This window comes from Equus przewalskii, chromosome 4, assembly GCF_037783145.1.
Source record: "Equus przewalskii isolate Varuska chromosome 4, EquPr2, whole genome shotgun sequence".
Lineage (NCBI taxonomy): Eukaryota > Metazoa > Chordata > Mammalia > Perissodactyla > Equidae > Equus > Equus przewalskii.
Window position 1 is genome coordinate 8,538,123 of NC_091834.1, and position 15,819 is coordinate 8,553,941.

General features: G+C 37.8%; 2 long non-coding RNA genes across 12 annotated transcripts in view; one reads left to right on the top strand and one right to left on the bottom strand.

Moving 5' to 3' along the window:
• Window positions 1-15,819, bottom strand: part of LOC103552449 (uncharacterized) — a 176,255-nt gene that overhangs the window by 29,352 nt on the left and 131,084 nt on the right. The gene's annotated exons all lie outside the window — the stretch shown is intronic.
• Window positions 1,633-14,159, top strand: LOC139082745 (uncharacterized). The gene is made up of 2 exons (XR_011538947.1): window positions 1,633-1,815; window positions 11,629-14,159. It is a non-coding gene; the product is annotated as an uncharacterized lncRNA (long non-coding RNA).

Here is a 15,819-nt window from a genome sequence, read left to right on the forward strand (position 1 = left end):
CATGGAGAGCATCAAACTTAACCACTAGGTCACTGGGGCTGGTCCTATATCTCTTTGAGATGAATTTTTAATTGGCTAATCTAGGGACTATAATATACATACTTAACTTTTCATAGTTTATTTAAAATCAGTATTTTACCACACCAACTGGAAAATAGAAACAATATTATAATATAGGCTTTATCCTCCTCCCTTTATGTTGTAGTTGTCTTACTTATTACATCTACATATACTAAAAACTCCATCAGGAAGTATTTTAGTTTTTGCTTTCAACCATCAAATATATTTTAATGAACTCAAGAGGAGAGAAATAGTCTATTAGAATTACCAAAAAATTTACCATTTCTGTTGCTCTTCCTTCATTCTTGATGTTCAAAGTTTCATTCTGGTATCATTTTCATCTATCTGAATAACTTTCTTTAACAATTTTTTTAGTTCAGATCTGCTGGAAAGGAATTCTCTTAGTTTTCTTTCAGCAAAGAAAATCTTACTTCAGCTCCATCCCTGAAAGATATTTTTTTGCATATAGAATTCTAGATTGACAGTTCTTTTCTTTCAGTACTTGAAAATTATTGCACCATTTTCTTTTGTAGTTTCTCCATAGTTTCTAATGAGAAATGTAGTTATTCAAATTGTTGTTTCTTTGTGTATGATGCACTGTTTGTCTCTGGCAATTTTCAAGATATTTTCCTTGACTTTGGTTTAAAAAAATTTGAGTATGTTGTGCCTGGGTGTGGACTTTTGGGTGTATCCTGTTTATAGTTTGCTTAGCTTCTTGAATCTGTACATTTCTGTCTTCCACCAAATATGGAAATTTTTCTTCAAATGCATTTTCTTCAGATATTTTTTTTGTACTGTGTCTTTCTCTTCTCTTTCTAGTCCTTCAGTGACATGAATGTTAGACCTTTTTGTATCGTCACTCAGGTCTCTGAGGTTCTGCAAGCTTTTTCTTTTTCTTTTTTTCCCTCTTTGTTCAATCTCAGTAATTCCATTGTTCAATCTTGAAATTCATTCTCTTTCCTCTGTGATCTCCATTTGACTACTGGGTTTATCCCGTGAGTTTTCTAAAATTTAAGTTTATATTTTTAGTTACACAATTTCTATTTGGTTTTCCTTAATATCTTCTATTTATTTTCTATTTTTCCATTAATTCTAAGAGTCTTTGCCCTTACTTTCTGGAGCATTTTTATAATATCTTCATCAAAGTCTTTGTCAGATAGTCCCAACATCTGTGTCATCTCAGCACTGGCATCTGTTATTGTCTTTTCCCATGTGAGTTGAGATTTTCCTGTTTCTTCACATGCTGAATAGTTTTGGATTGTATCTTGAAGATTTTGAAAATCATATTATAAAATTCTGGGTCTTGCTTAAGTCCTATGGAGAATGTCAACATTTTGTTTTATTAGGCAATTGATCCAGTTGGATTCATGTTGCAAGGTCCAACCAGTCTTCTATGGGTAGTGGTTTCAACGTCAGTTCCATTTTTAAAAGCCTTTGCAAAGCTGTTTGAATGTCTCTTGAATGTGTGCCACCCGGTGGCCAGTCTGGGATCCAGGCAGCGGTCCACCTCTTCTTTTAGTTCTCAAGATTGTGGATGTGCTATTTAGAGGCAGATCCATGCGTCTGAAGCTTGGAAGTGAGCCTAGGAGTTTATAAACAAGTTTACAGTGTCACTTACCCAAGCTCCTCTCTCTCCATGATCTACCTGTTGCTTCTGGTTCCCTGTGGCTTCCTTTGCAATCCTCCAGACAGAAAACTAACGTTTCATCTGCCCTGCTTTTCTTTACACTCGCCACAGCTACAATCATATTTCAGGTAAGAGGCGGGAGGACATAGAATAAAAAAGCAATGGGAGTTCACCCCAGTCTCCTGAGACCACAGGTCCTGTGATTGGAGAGAAACATTCCCTTCCCTGAGAGTTTAAGGCACCTGTGGGACTCTACTGCGGCTGCTGTCCCAGCTGCCATTGCCATGGAGATGGTATGCAAAAGAACAAAAGAAATAAGACAAAAAAGAGAGAAAAGGAAGAGATTTTCTCTACTCTTTCTAAGCATTCAGAGATCTCTTTCTCATATCTTGAGCCAGACCTAGAGGACTTATTCTGTAGCTCTCTCTTTCTGTGTCAACACCCACCTCTTGGTTTTGGGCTGTCTTGAGTCTAGGCTGGGGGACATTCGGGGCTAAAAAATGTTAAGCTCATTACTGGTTCTCTAGTATTTCAAACTCTGGTCTTTTGCAATCTGCCTGCTATTTTTAATTTCAGAATCTTCAAACAGCTGCTCCAGGCATTCTGGACAGGCTTTGGGGGGGCATTCAGTTGGAGAGATAGTAAGGAACATACGTACTTTGTCTTACTCCAAGATATTTTAAATAACTAACATGACACAGGATAAAAACAAGGATGAAGTGAACAGGTTGCATGTTAAATTTAGTTGCAAGTTAAAAATTGATATTTTAGTTCTAGGTGCTAAAACTATTCTAATATCTTGCTTTCTGCATGGTAAGTGTTGACAAGAGCCATATTTGGATTTCTGAGTTACAGAGGGCAGTAGAACTCCCAGTAGGAACCAGCATTCGTTACTCAGGGTAACTTACTTAGCTTACTTACTTAGCTTTCCTGAGCAGTTTATTTTGCTTTGGATCTGCTCTCTGCTGGGCACTTTCACATACCAGAAATCACTTAATAATCACAACTCCCTGATTAGGTGGTGAAATTATCTTCAGATTAAGTGACTTGCTTTGTGGCTGACAACTGCTTCCAGATGGATGGGGACATGTGACTGACCTAATGAGTGTAAATCTGCTGGGATCTAATGGAAATAAGAGGGTAACTAAGCATTTTTCTTACCCATTGAATGAAGTGAGATTTACTCATTGGCCTTTGTTTTCTATAGCCTTGGCCTATCCATATGCTGCAAGAAGTATAAACGGGTAGAAAACTGACTGCTCCTACTTGGATCAGAATTCTCTGGCCTTACTCACCATCCCAGCCTTTCATGAGCTTTCTAGACTCTAAACTCTCCCTTTCTGCTGGCGTCTCTCTGCCTTAGCTTGATCTGCCTTTCTAGATGGTCTACTTTTCTGGCACTAAATGTTACTCAGTAATTTTTTCCATGGTTATTTGTGTTTAGGGTTTATTAAAAAAAAATACCCTCGGTTAGAATTAGGTGCTTACAAAACCATTGAAAGCCCAAAGTAGCAAGTCACTGGCTTTAGGTTTAGCGCTACAAAGAGACAGAGTTGCTGCCACCCAGAGCCAGCAATCTGCAGAAATCTGCTGAAGAGTTCAGAGCCCCTTCATGGCATCCAGGAAAGTGAATGGCAGGAGAACACAGAAATGGCTACAAAAAAACTCATGCCTGGGAAATCCACATCTCCACTCACTGTCATAGAAAAAGATGGCTTCTGCTTCTTCTGCCTTCCAGATCTTGTGAGAGCAGACCTCATTTGTGGAACCCTGAACAAATTCAAAACCTTGTTGGCAATAGAGTCCAAGAAGTGTAGCTCCCAGGCTTCTTGCCTTGGCAAAACAAAAAGAGAACTGAAAGGGGTATGAAGAATATTGAGTGCCAGCAGTTAATATTAGCAAACTAATAATGTTTAATTCCAATGGCAAGGAGCAAAACAAAACATGTTTTTCATCTGGCAAGTCAGCACTTGGTTGGTGTTTATTCTTGTGAAATAGAATTTTATTAGTCATAGACATATTTGGTAATCATATAGATGTGACTATCCACAGCTAGTCACAATGCAATGAGGAATGCTTTTCTATCACATGAGATGTCTCTAATCCTGCTCCCAGTAGGGCCTGGGGAGTGTCTGGAATGTGTGCGCAAAGCCAACAATTGTGGAATTACTGTGGCTAGCCTCTCAGTCTTGACACATGAAGACCTCCCAATCTACTCTGTAAATTGCACTTTGCTAAATTCCTGAGTGGTCTGCTCACTTTCTTACCCCTTTCCTCTGAACTTTTTGAAAGTCCTGGAGAGGTCATAGATTTTGCTTCAACGAAAATAGAGCTCCCCAGTAACAATGTAATCACACTATGAGAAGAAGTTGGCACTTATAGGTGGTTACTTTCTAATCTCATCTTCATGATGATTAAGAATCCATGAGCTCTTCTGAATTTCCAGACTACAATTAAGCTGTGGTCATAGCCAGCATTCATATCTTATTCCTTCCCTTAATGGGAATGCCTTCAATGTTTTATTGTTAAGGGTGATATCCAATGTTGGCTTAAGAATGGTTCTTTATCTTGTTAAGGAAAGCTCTCTCCATTCCTAGGTTATGAAGCTTATCAAAGGAATGGATGTATTAGCAGAGGCCCTTTTAGGATCTTGATTGACTAACACATACTGCTAATTTTCTAATCTTAAGCCATCCTTACATTCTAGTTATAAATTCTTACATGATTATAATTTCATTCTTTTAATATCCAGTCTCCTTTCATCATTTGTGCTAGTTTCACAAAATAAGTAGGATACTCCCATATTTTAATATTCTGCAGCATTTTTAACATTGCATTTATTATACAAACCTTATGAAGAATTTATCACTAAATCTAACTTTGGGGTATTAGACATGCTTTTTTGCTATTAATTGTCCAATTTCTATTTTCATCCTTTCTTATTGTTCTCCCGGGTCCCCTGTCAGATTCACCTAACAATTTTGTTTTCTGAACCCTTTATTTAAGCCTTAGTTTAAGGCTCTTATTTTGAGGGAACCCAGGCCAAAACAGTATCTTTCAACCTAGCAGAAGATTAGGTATTCACGCTTTGGAAAGAATGCACCAAATAGACTCCAGTCACAGTGGAGAGAAAAGTGAGCTTTTATCCAGAAGACAGGAGATTTATATGAAAGTCAACATGATGAATGGTGAAACTGCAGTTCGTTTCCGTGACCAGGTAGCAGAATCTATCATCTGGGCTCGTACACTCTATACGGAGGATGGAAGAATTTATTTGGAGGGAGGATCTCTTTATGACCAGATAAAGGAAAAATGCCTACAGATATTGACAGTGTGGATCCCCTACAACACTGGCCAAATCCTGCTCAGTCATCCTACAGTGAAGCTCATGAGTTAGCAAGGCCTCCTCTTGTACACTGTAGGGCCTGGGCCTTGCTTGCTCAGCAAGAGCCCACAAGCCCATTGCAAACATGTGTTCTTCTGGCCCTCTTCTGGGCAGGACGCCAAACCTCTGGGATTTGTAACAATCCAGGGCCTGGCCAGCCTGGGTCTTACCTTATCTCACTCAAAGAACATCATGTCTAGAAGGAACACAGAGCCCCTTCATGTGAACTACTATTCCTGGGAATGCTGGTCGTACCAGGGACAGCCCCTCTCGGCAAGCGTATAGCCTTCGTGCCCTCTGCCTATATAAGCAACCCCCTCCCCGCCTGCAGTTGCGGGTGCACATTTCCGTCCAGCTGGCTGCCACTGGACATTCCCTCTAAATAACAACAAATAAAGCCATGTGTCTTGTTTCCCATCTCCGTATCTTTTCTTTGGTCTTTCCACAACATATCCTGCACTGCTTTCCCAATTGGGTGTGCGCCCAGACACACACATACCTTTCAGTCAGCTTTTTAGTGAAATTCTCAAGTAGAAATGGACAGAAACAGGTTGCCAAGTAGCAACACAAAGTGTCTAATGTGACAAACAGGTTAAAACCAACAAGAAAATAGTAAAAATGAATATGGAAGAGTCTAGGCAAAATAGGATGCCCATGGGAAAAGATACTCTAAATAAAATTATAATATCCTAAAAGATAAGAATAAACTGCATCCATGAAACAACACATAGATGTTATATATATTTTTAGAGAATAATCAGAAACAAGTAAGATATTCTGGAAATAAAAACATAATACAAACAGAGAAGGGACAATATAGAAGGTGTGAACAGAAAATGGAGTGGAAATAGAGATGAGAAAGAGAGAGAGAGAGAATAAGAAAAAGGAGAGTCAGAAAGATGTGGCGAAACAGAGTGTAGCGTAAATGCCTGACATTAAGCTATTTGATTATAAGGAAAGTGCACGACATCAGGCTTTTGATTGCAAAGGCATCCATTTCATAGACATCTGTCTCAAATAAACATATTGCCAGCTCTATGTCACAGCTACTAGCAAAACATCTGGATAAGGAGCCCAGCTGCCCCCACTCATGAAGTTCCCCTTTTACAAAGCCCCTTTCTAAAACCTAAATAACTGACCACTTCAGTGACCCTGCTTTTCCCTTCCTGTGCCCTAATTCCTGCTCTTGTGTCTTAAATTCACTCATAAAAAGTGAAACCCTAGGCACCCCACCCTAATACCCAACACAGGCAGAGCCCCAGCTACACACTCCCTCTGTCTGTCACTCTCTACCCACAACCTCCCTGCATGGCACTTGGGCTTGCTGTGTACCCCCCAGGACCTGTGAGTAATACAGCTTTTTCAAAGTTCTCTCATGGTTGTTGCTGAGGTGCATTTTGCAATCATAATAAGAACCACAAGGGTGGGTCCAGCCACAACATTGGCTCTGGTTGAGCAAGTGTCTGGGGACTCACCACAAGCAGCATGGGCCCAGGTGAGTGTCCCGGGCTTCCATAGGATGAGACCCACACAAAACACAGAGATGGAGAAAGAGGGGGCATATAGATGGTGGGGGGAGAGTATGTGTGTGTGTGTTAATTAGGGTCCAGGGGAATCTAGGGAAAAGGGAGGAGACAAATCAAGTGAGATAGAGAAATAGAGAAAGAAAGACAGAGACAGATGAGGGAGAAGGAACAAATATGGCAGATACAAGAAGGGCAGGGAAAACAGTGATGGAGAAAAAGAGGAAGGGAAATAGAAAGAGGGAAGAAACAGAAAACAGAAACAAAGGGAGAAACAGAAAGGAGGGCAGAGACAGATTGAAAGAGAAAGCACTAAAAGAGAGAGAGGCATGGAAACAGAGTAGGGAAAGCCAGAAGAAGAAAGGGAAATCAAAGAGAGGAGACAAAATGGTCTCCTTAGGCTCCTCCTGGCTGTGGCAGTTTCTCAGACTTTTCTTGTTTTTGATGATTTTGACAGTTCTGAGGCATTCTGGTCAGGTATTTTGTAGGATACCTACTACTGGAATTTGTCTGATGTTTTTCTCATGATAAGACGGAGGTAAGGGGTTATTTGGAGGCAGATATCCGAGGTAAGGTGTCATTTTCATCACATCATATTGAGGGTACTTATTACCAATATCATTTATGGCTGTTCATGTTGACCTTGATCACCTCTCTGAGGTGATCGGCTTTCTTCACCTTAAAGTTACTCCTTTCCCCCCTTTTTCATCCTGTCCTATTTGGAAGGAAGTCACTATGCACAGCCCAGACCTAAGGAGTGGAAAGTTATACTCTCTCTTCTTGAAAGAGAAGGACCTTCACGTATTATTTGGAATTCTTTTGCATGACAGATTTGTCTCTTCTCCCACATTTGTTAGTTTACTTGATCATGTAATTATATCAGTTTGGACTCATGAATACTTGTCTTATACTTTGGATTATAATACAACACTACTTTATTAACTTTCTTGCTCAAATTGTTCTAGCTTTGGCCATTGGGAGCTCTTTCAGTTGGCTCCTGTGCACCTTTGATATACCCCATCAATGTGCGTGAGTTTTGGGGTTTTTGCTTTGTTTTGCTTTTTGAGCATTTCCTTACTTTGTGCGTCTACAAAATGCTTCAGGCTCATCTTGTCTATTTCCTATCCCAGCCCAAGATTCAATCATTTCTTTAAGGAGCTCTGGTTTCTTTTATTGGAGAATGGTATTAGAAAATAAGATCTGAGCACCAGGTGTCCTTGTGCTAGTGAGTTATCATTTATTTCGGGGCTTCTCAGCGGACAGAGCACAGAAATATATGTATGTACACTAAGCTGTACACATAGCATATCTGTAAGTGTTTCTTTTTGCAACGATCAGTATTTATACTAAATTAAACACGAGTTCATTCTGATGTCTCCAGCTCTAATCCATTACCATGTGGATCATTCCAGCCTCCTCCAATTACTTATTTGTAAATTCCCATTCCAACAGTGAAAAATATGACTGCCACCATCTGCCATCCAATTACTCAGTTGTTCCAGTAAACATGGGGAGCAATATCAGAATTAACTCATAACGCAATGGGAAACAACTTCATCAACTAGAATACAGTTTTATGTGCAGTCCCTTTTGCCTTTAGTCTTACAGACTCCATTTATTACCAAAGTTACTAGATAAACATCTTTCCCTCCACCCCTGCAGTGAGGTGTTTCACATATTTTAATACAGTTAGAAGCTCTTGTCAAAGTCTGAATTCCTCCCTGGCATCTGCAAATCTCCTAAATGATTTTTTAATATTGTGTATATTAATGTTCACTTTTTGTCCTATAAAGTTCCATGGATTTTGGCAAATGCATAGTCATGTGTTCACTATATCATCAGAACAGATTTACAGCCCTCAAAATTCCTTGTGCCTCACCCTAAGCCAGAACCCTTGACAACAACTGGTCATTTTACTACTCATACAGTTTTGCCTTTTCCAGAATGTCATATTACTGGATGATACACTCTCCCTGTCTTTTTGTGGTTTGGTAGCTCACTTTGATTTATTGCTAAATAATATTGCATTGTACAGATACAGGTTATATATCCATCCATGTATTGAAGGATATATTCCAGTTTTTGGCAATTACAAATAAGGCTGCTATAAATATAAGCATGCAGGTTTTGTGTGGACATAATTCAACTGGGTTTAACCTAGGTAAATAATTAAGAGTGTGATTGCTGGGGTGGATTGTAAGACTATGTTTAGCATGGTATGAAATCGCCAAGCTGTTTTCCAAAGCATCTGTACCATTTTCTGTTCCCATACAGAAGGAAGGAGAATTTCTTTTGCTCTGCATTCTCACCAGTATTGTCAGTATTTGACATTGTTTAACTTTCAGCTTCTAATAGGTGTGCAGTAGTATTTCATTGTTGTTTTAATTTGCAGTTCCCTAATCACATATGATGTTGAACATCTTTTCATATGTTTATTTGCCATCTGTATGTCTTCTCTGGTGAGGTATTTGTTCAGATAGTTTGGCTATTTCTTAATTGGGTTGTTTGTTTTCTTATTGTTGAGTTTTAAAAGTTCTTTGTATATTTTGGAAACAAGTCCTTTATCAGATATGTGTTTTACAAACATTTTCTCCCAGTTGGTGGCTTGTCTTTTTAATCTTTTAAAAGTGTCTTTCAAAGAGCAGAAGTTTTAAGTTTTACTAAAGATAACATTTTCTTTCATGGATTGCGGTTTTTGTATTGTATCTTAAAACTCATCAGCACACCCAAGGTCTCTGAGATTTTTCTCCTATGTTTTCTTCTAGAAGTGTTACAGTGTTGTGATTTGTATTTAGATCTACAATATATTTTTAGTTGATTTTTTGTGAAAGGTGTAAGGTCTGTGTTGAGCTTTATTTATTTTTACATGTGGATTTTGAATTGTTTCAGCACATTTTGTTGAAAAGACTATCCTTTCTCCATTGAATTCCCTTTGCTCTTTTGTCAAAGATCAGTTGACTGTATCTGTGTGGGTCTACTTCTGGGCTCTTTACAATGTACCCTTGATTTATATGTCTATTCTTTCATCAGTACAATGCTGAAAATTACTTTAGCTTTGTAATATGTCTTGAAGCAGTATCAGTTCTCTGACTTTGTTCTTCTTCAGTATTGTGTTGGCTATTCTGGGTCTTTTGTTTTTCCATATAAACTTCGGAGTCAGTTTGTCAATATCCACAAAATAGCTTGATAGGATTTTGATTGTGATTACAATGAATATACAGACTAAGTTGGGAAGATTGATATTTTAATATCGAGTCCTCCAATCCATGATGCTATTTTCATTTATTTAGATCTTCTTTGATTTCTTTCATTAGATTTTTATCCTTTTATGCATAGAAATTCTGTATATATTTTCTTAGATTTATACCTAAGTGTTTCATTTTTTTGAGTGTTATTGTAAAGAATATTGTGTTTTTAATTTCAAGTTTCAGTTGTTCATTGCTGGTGTATGAGAAAACGATTGACTTTTGTATATTAACTTGGATCCTGCAAACTTGCTATAATTACCTATTAGTTCCAAAACTTAAAAAAAATTTCTACAGAGACACTCATGTCTTGTGCGAACAAGGACAGCTTTGTTTCTTCCTTCTCAATATATATACTCTTTAATTCTGTCTTTGTCTTATGGCACTACCTAGGATTTCAAGTATGATATTGAATAGAAGTGTGGAGAGAGGACATTTTTACCTTGTTCCTAATAGGAGGAAAGCATCTAATTTCTCACTGTTAAGTATGCTGTTAGGTGTAGGTTTCTTGAAGATGCTCTTTATCACATTGAGAACGTTCCTCTCTCTCCTTAATTTGCTGAGAGTTTTTTTTTTTAAATGAATGAATGGATGTTGGATTTTGTCAAATGCTTTTTCTTCATCTATTAATATAATTATATAATTTTTCTTCTTGTCCAGTCTTTATCATGAGAAATTTGGGGGGATCTTGGAGTTAATACCTATGAAAGTGTGGGGGCAATCACTCAGAGTGGACTGCCAAATAGGATTTTTTAACTTTCAAGCTAGTCCACATTTGGCCTCCAGCAATTTGTTAAAATTAAGATTTTAGTCTTCCTACCAGTATACAGCTTCAGCAGCTTCTATTCCTAATGAGCTGATCTCAGCCATGATCTCTTGTATTCTCCTGTCTCTCCAGATTTCAGGGTGTCAGTTTACTCTGTGACCTGAGCTCTCTGAGGAGTATAATAACATTCATTGAAATTTAGTTTGTTTGGATTATTTTTCTTGTTTTGAAAATGGGAGTGGTGACTTCCATGCTCTTTACATGTCAAACCTGAAACTGGAAGTTGCCCTTAATATCCTCTTCATGTCTACAGCTGGGTAATAATATTTCCAAAGTTTCTAGTCCAGTCCCTCTTATCTAGCAGGTTTCAGACACAGCTGAGGATTTGTATGTCTTCCTGTGCCCACTTCCTTGCTCTCATACTCTCTGTGGGTTTATTGCTGTTGTTATTCTTCCATATTTTAGGATAGTTAGAATTATTACTGCATCATAGACTTAGGAGGACACTCCAGAGGTTTGAGTCTGAGAAAACTTATGTCCCTTGGTTCTTCAGTATTTTCCTAACTATTCATCAACAACAGGGTAATTTTCACCACTCTGTAGACCAAGAAACATCACAATAAAATCCCCAGATCGTGATAATCAGCTATGGTGACTGAGATGAAGAAAGTTTTGTTGTATCTTTAATGCTTCTGCTACTCAGACTCTCCCTGTCTATCTCCACCCAACTTAAGACAGACTCATAGAGATTATTGTTCTCACATCAGTGAACTAGCACCAGCCATACCAAATTACCATTAATATTATTACTTTCTGAGAGATTAAACCCTAGCTAAACAGGTTCTATTTGATTAGGATGGGAGAGAGTGGCGAGGCAAGTGCTTCTTTCTAAGTCAGTGGGCAACTTGCTAGCTCCCTAACTACTTGCTAAAAATTGTATTCTTTCTCTCATAGCACACATTTATAGAGTAAATGATTGTACCTATGTCATCTTCTTCTACCATACAATCTTATTCCATCAGGCTTGAATTTGGTGAAAACATTCCTCATGTCTGGGAAATGAGCAAGATGGAAACAGAAAGTCAAGGAAAATGAAGAAAAAAGGGAATATTTCCAAACAAAAGAACAAGATAAAACTTCAGAAACAGATCTTAATGAAATGGGGGATAAGTGACTTACCTGATAAAGTGTTCAAAATAATTGTCATAAAGATGCTCACTGATGTCAAGAGAACAATGAGGGAACAAAGTGAGAGTTTCAACAAAGATATAGAAAACATAATAAAGTACCAAACAAGAATCTCAAAGCTGCAGACGATAATGACTGAACTGAAAAATTCAATAGAGGGATTCAACAGCAGACTAGATCAAGTAAAAGAAAAGATCAGTGAATTCAAAGACAGGGCAGTGGAATTCATCCAATCGGAGGAGCAAAAAGCAAGAAAGAACGAAAAAGAGGGAAGATAGCTTAACGGACTTATGGAATAGCAACAACTGTGGCCCAATATATGCATCATAGGGGTCTCAGAAGGAGAAAACAGAGAGAAAGGGGCAGAAAGTTTATTCAAAAAAATAATGGCAGAAAATTTCCCTAAAACCTGGAGAAAGAAACAAACATCCATATCCAGAAAGCCCAGAGGTTTCAAATAAGAAGAATCCAAAGAGATCTACACCAAGACATAGTACAACCAAACTGTCAAAAGTTAAAGACAAGGAAAGAATCTTAAAAACAGCAAGAGAAAACCACTTGTTATGTACAAGGGAACCTCCAGAAGACTATCAGCAGATTTTTCAGCAGAAACTTTGCAGGCCAGAAGGGAGAAGCATAACATACTCAAAGTGTTGAAAGAAAGAAAAAAAATCCCAACCAAGAATATGCTACCTGGCAAGGTTGTCCTTCAAAACTGAAGGAGAGAGAAGGAATTTTCCAAACAAGCAAAAGTTAAAGGAGTTTATCACCACCAGACTGGCCTTACAAGAAATGATACAGGGAGTTCTTCCAGCTGAAAAGAAAAGACATTAATTAGAAACAGGAAGACATAGAAAAGTATAAATCCCACTGGTAAAAGTAAATATATAGTTAAATTCAGAATACTCTAATGTTGTAATGGTGGATAAATAACTTATAAATCTAGCATGAATTTTAAAAGACAAAAGTATTAAAAATAACTATAATTACAATATAATGCTAATGGATACACAAAGTAAAAAAGATGCAAATTCTGACACCAAAAACAAAATATGGAGACAGAGAGTCAAAATGTAGATCTTTAGTATGTGTTTAAAGTTAAATTATTATCAGCTTAAAATAGACTGTTACAAATATAAGATGCTTTATGTAAACCTCAAGATAACCACAAACAAGAACCTATAGTAGATACACAAAAGATAAAGTGAAATGAATCTAAGCATATGACTCCAGAAAATCATCAAATCATAAAGGAAGAGAGCAAGAGAAGAAAGGAATAAAGAAATTACAAGGGCTAGCCTGGTGGTATAGTGGTTAAGTTCACTTGCTCCACTTGGGTGGCCTAGGGTTCATGGGTTCAGGTTCTGAGTGTGGACTTACACACTGCTCATCATGCCATGCTGTGGTGGTGTCCCACATATAAAATAGAGGAAGACCGACACAGATGTTAGCTCAGGGCCTATCTTCCTCGCCAAAAAAAAAAAGAGGAAGAAAAGAAAAGAAATTACAAACTGGCAGAAAACAATTAACAAAATGGCAATAGTAAGTCCATATCTATCAATAATAACTTTAAACATAAATGTACTATATTCTTCAATCAAAAGATACAGAGTAACTGAGTGGATAAAAAAAGAAGACCCAATGATACACTGCCTACAAGAGACTCCCTTTAGATGTAAGGGCACACACAGACTGAAGGTGAAGGAATGGAAAAATATATTCCACGCAAATGGAAACCAAAAGAAAGCAGGGGTAGCTATACTTATATCAGACAAAATAGACTTTAATCCAAAAACTGTAAAGGAGAAAAATAAGGTCATTATATAACAACAAAGGGGTCAATCCAACAAGGGGATATAACATTTGTAAATATTTATGCATCCAACATAGGAGCATTTAAATATTTAAGAAAATATTAACTGACCAGAAGGGAGAAAAAGACAGCAATACAATAATATTAGGGAACTTCAATGCCCCACTTTCAATAATGGATGGGTCATCCAGCTGTGAGAAGGAAGTAAATCCTGCCATTTGTGACAAAATGGATGGATGCTGAGGGCATTATGCCAAGGGAAATAAGCCAGACAAAGACAAGTGCTGCATAGTATCACTTATATGTGGAATCTTAAAAAAAAAAAGTCAAAACTTATAGAAACAGAGAGCAGAAAAGTGGTTTCCAGGGACAAAAGGGGTTAAGGAAATAGGGAGAGGTTGGTAAAAAGTTACAAACTTTCAGCTATGAGATGAATTTGGTCTGAGGATCTAATATAAAGCATGGTGATTATTCTTGATAACACTGTATTATATAGTTGAAATTTGCTAAGAGAGTAAAACTTAAATGTTCTCACAAAAAAAATAAAATAAACATATGAGGGGATAGATGTGTTAACTATCTAGATGAGGAGAATCTTTTCACAACGTATACATATATCATCACAATACATATTTTAAAAATCTTATAATTTTTATTGTGTTTGTTGAGGAACACTGGCCCTGAGCTAACCTCTGTTGTCAATCTTTCTTTCCTTTGCTTGATGGAGATTGTTGTCGAGCTAACATCTGTGCCAATCTTCCTCCATTCCATATGTGAGATGTCACCACAGCATGGCTTGATGAATTGTGTGTAGGTCTACACCTGGGGTTGAACCCACAAACCCTGGGCTACCGAAGCGGAGAGTGTGAACTTAACCACTATGCCACTGGGCCAGCTCCAATCTTATAATTTTATATATAAATTATACTTCAATAAAGCTGAAATTTAAAAGAAAGAAAGAAAATCAAAGAATCTGCAGTGATAATGCTTTTTGGAAATATTAAGGAAGAGGTCCAAACACTAGCATGAAGGATTCATTAGATGTCGACAGTTGTAAAGGAATTCTGTTAGTATCCACAACAGGGTGTGTGTCAGTCTTTGTCCATTTCCAGCAGCCATTGATGAGTGAAGGACTACGTAGTCTCTCATGGGTGGCCATGACTTTCCCCTCTAGAGCCGACCAGAGCTGATCACCATGATCTGGGGATATAATTGTGATGTTTCTTGGGCTGTAGAGCAGTGAAAATTACACCGTTGCTAACGAGCAGTCAGCAAAACACCAGAGAACCAAGAAACATATGTTTTCTCAGGCTCAAACCTCTGGAGAATCCCCCTAGATCCATAATGTGGTGATCATTCTGAAGACTCTAATATGCTGAAACCTCTGCCCAAAGTGGTTAGAGGCACATAGTTTGCATATCTTGATAACGTTTCTAGAAATCTAAAGTTGTGATAACTTTATTTAGCTCGTTCCAATGTTAAGATCTTTTCCTGTCATACCTCTTTGATCTAAAATATTGCCGTACTGTCAGCTCAGCTCATTTCCTTCTCTTTGTGTTACCCAGAGTCTAACACATTTTTATCTTCGTGTATGAAAAGTTAAATAAATTAAAGTAAATCTCTATGCATTGTGGCTGCCCCAAAATGAAAATCTCATACGGACCTAATCACCTCCATTGAAACCTAACCTATCTGGTGTCCCATCCATTCTCAAGACCTTTATTTACTACATATATTAATTCCTGAAGATTTGCGTAAAGCCTCTTCAATCTGAGGTAGCACTTGCATTTTGGTGGCTCATTTTGCAGCCTCTACATCTTATTCCAAAGAACTAACTCTGGGAGTTTGAGGAGACACATTTTAAAGAACCCCAAACACTATCCTATTACATTCTTTTATCATGCCTGGATAAACGTCTACTCTGGCCCACCTATAATAAAGAAAGTAGACTATTTTTTCAACAAAGGTGACTTGACAGTATTTCCAACCCTTTATCTTCTGTTCTCTTTCAAGACACCCCTAAGTCACCTATTCGCACACATCTCTTCTTTTGGAAAGAAGAGTTATGGTACAGGGCAAGACTGTACTGATGCTAAGACTTTCAGACTACTATTGAGTTTCTTTCCTCAGCGTTTGATGTTTCACTGGCTGGCTGGCTCAGTATTCACGATGCTTTGTCAGTGTCTCAAGTTATGTTTGGAAAAGAACTTGT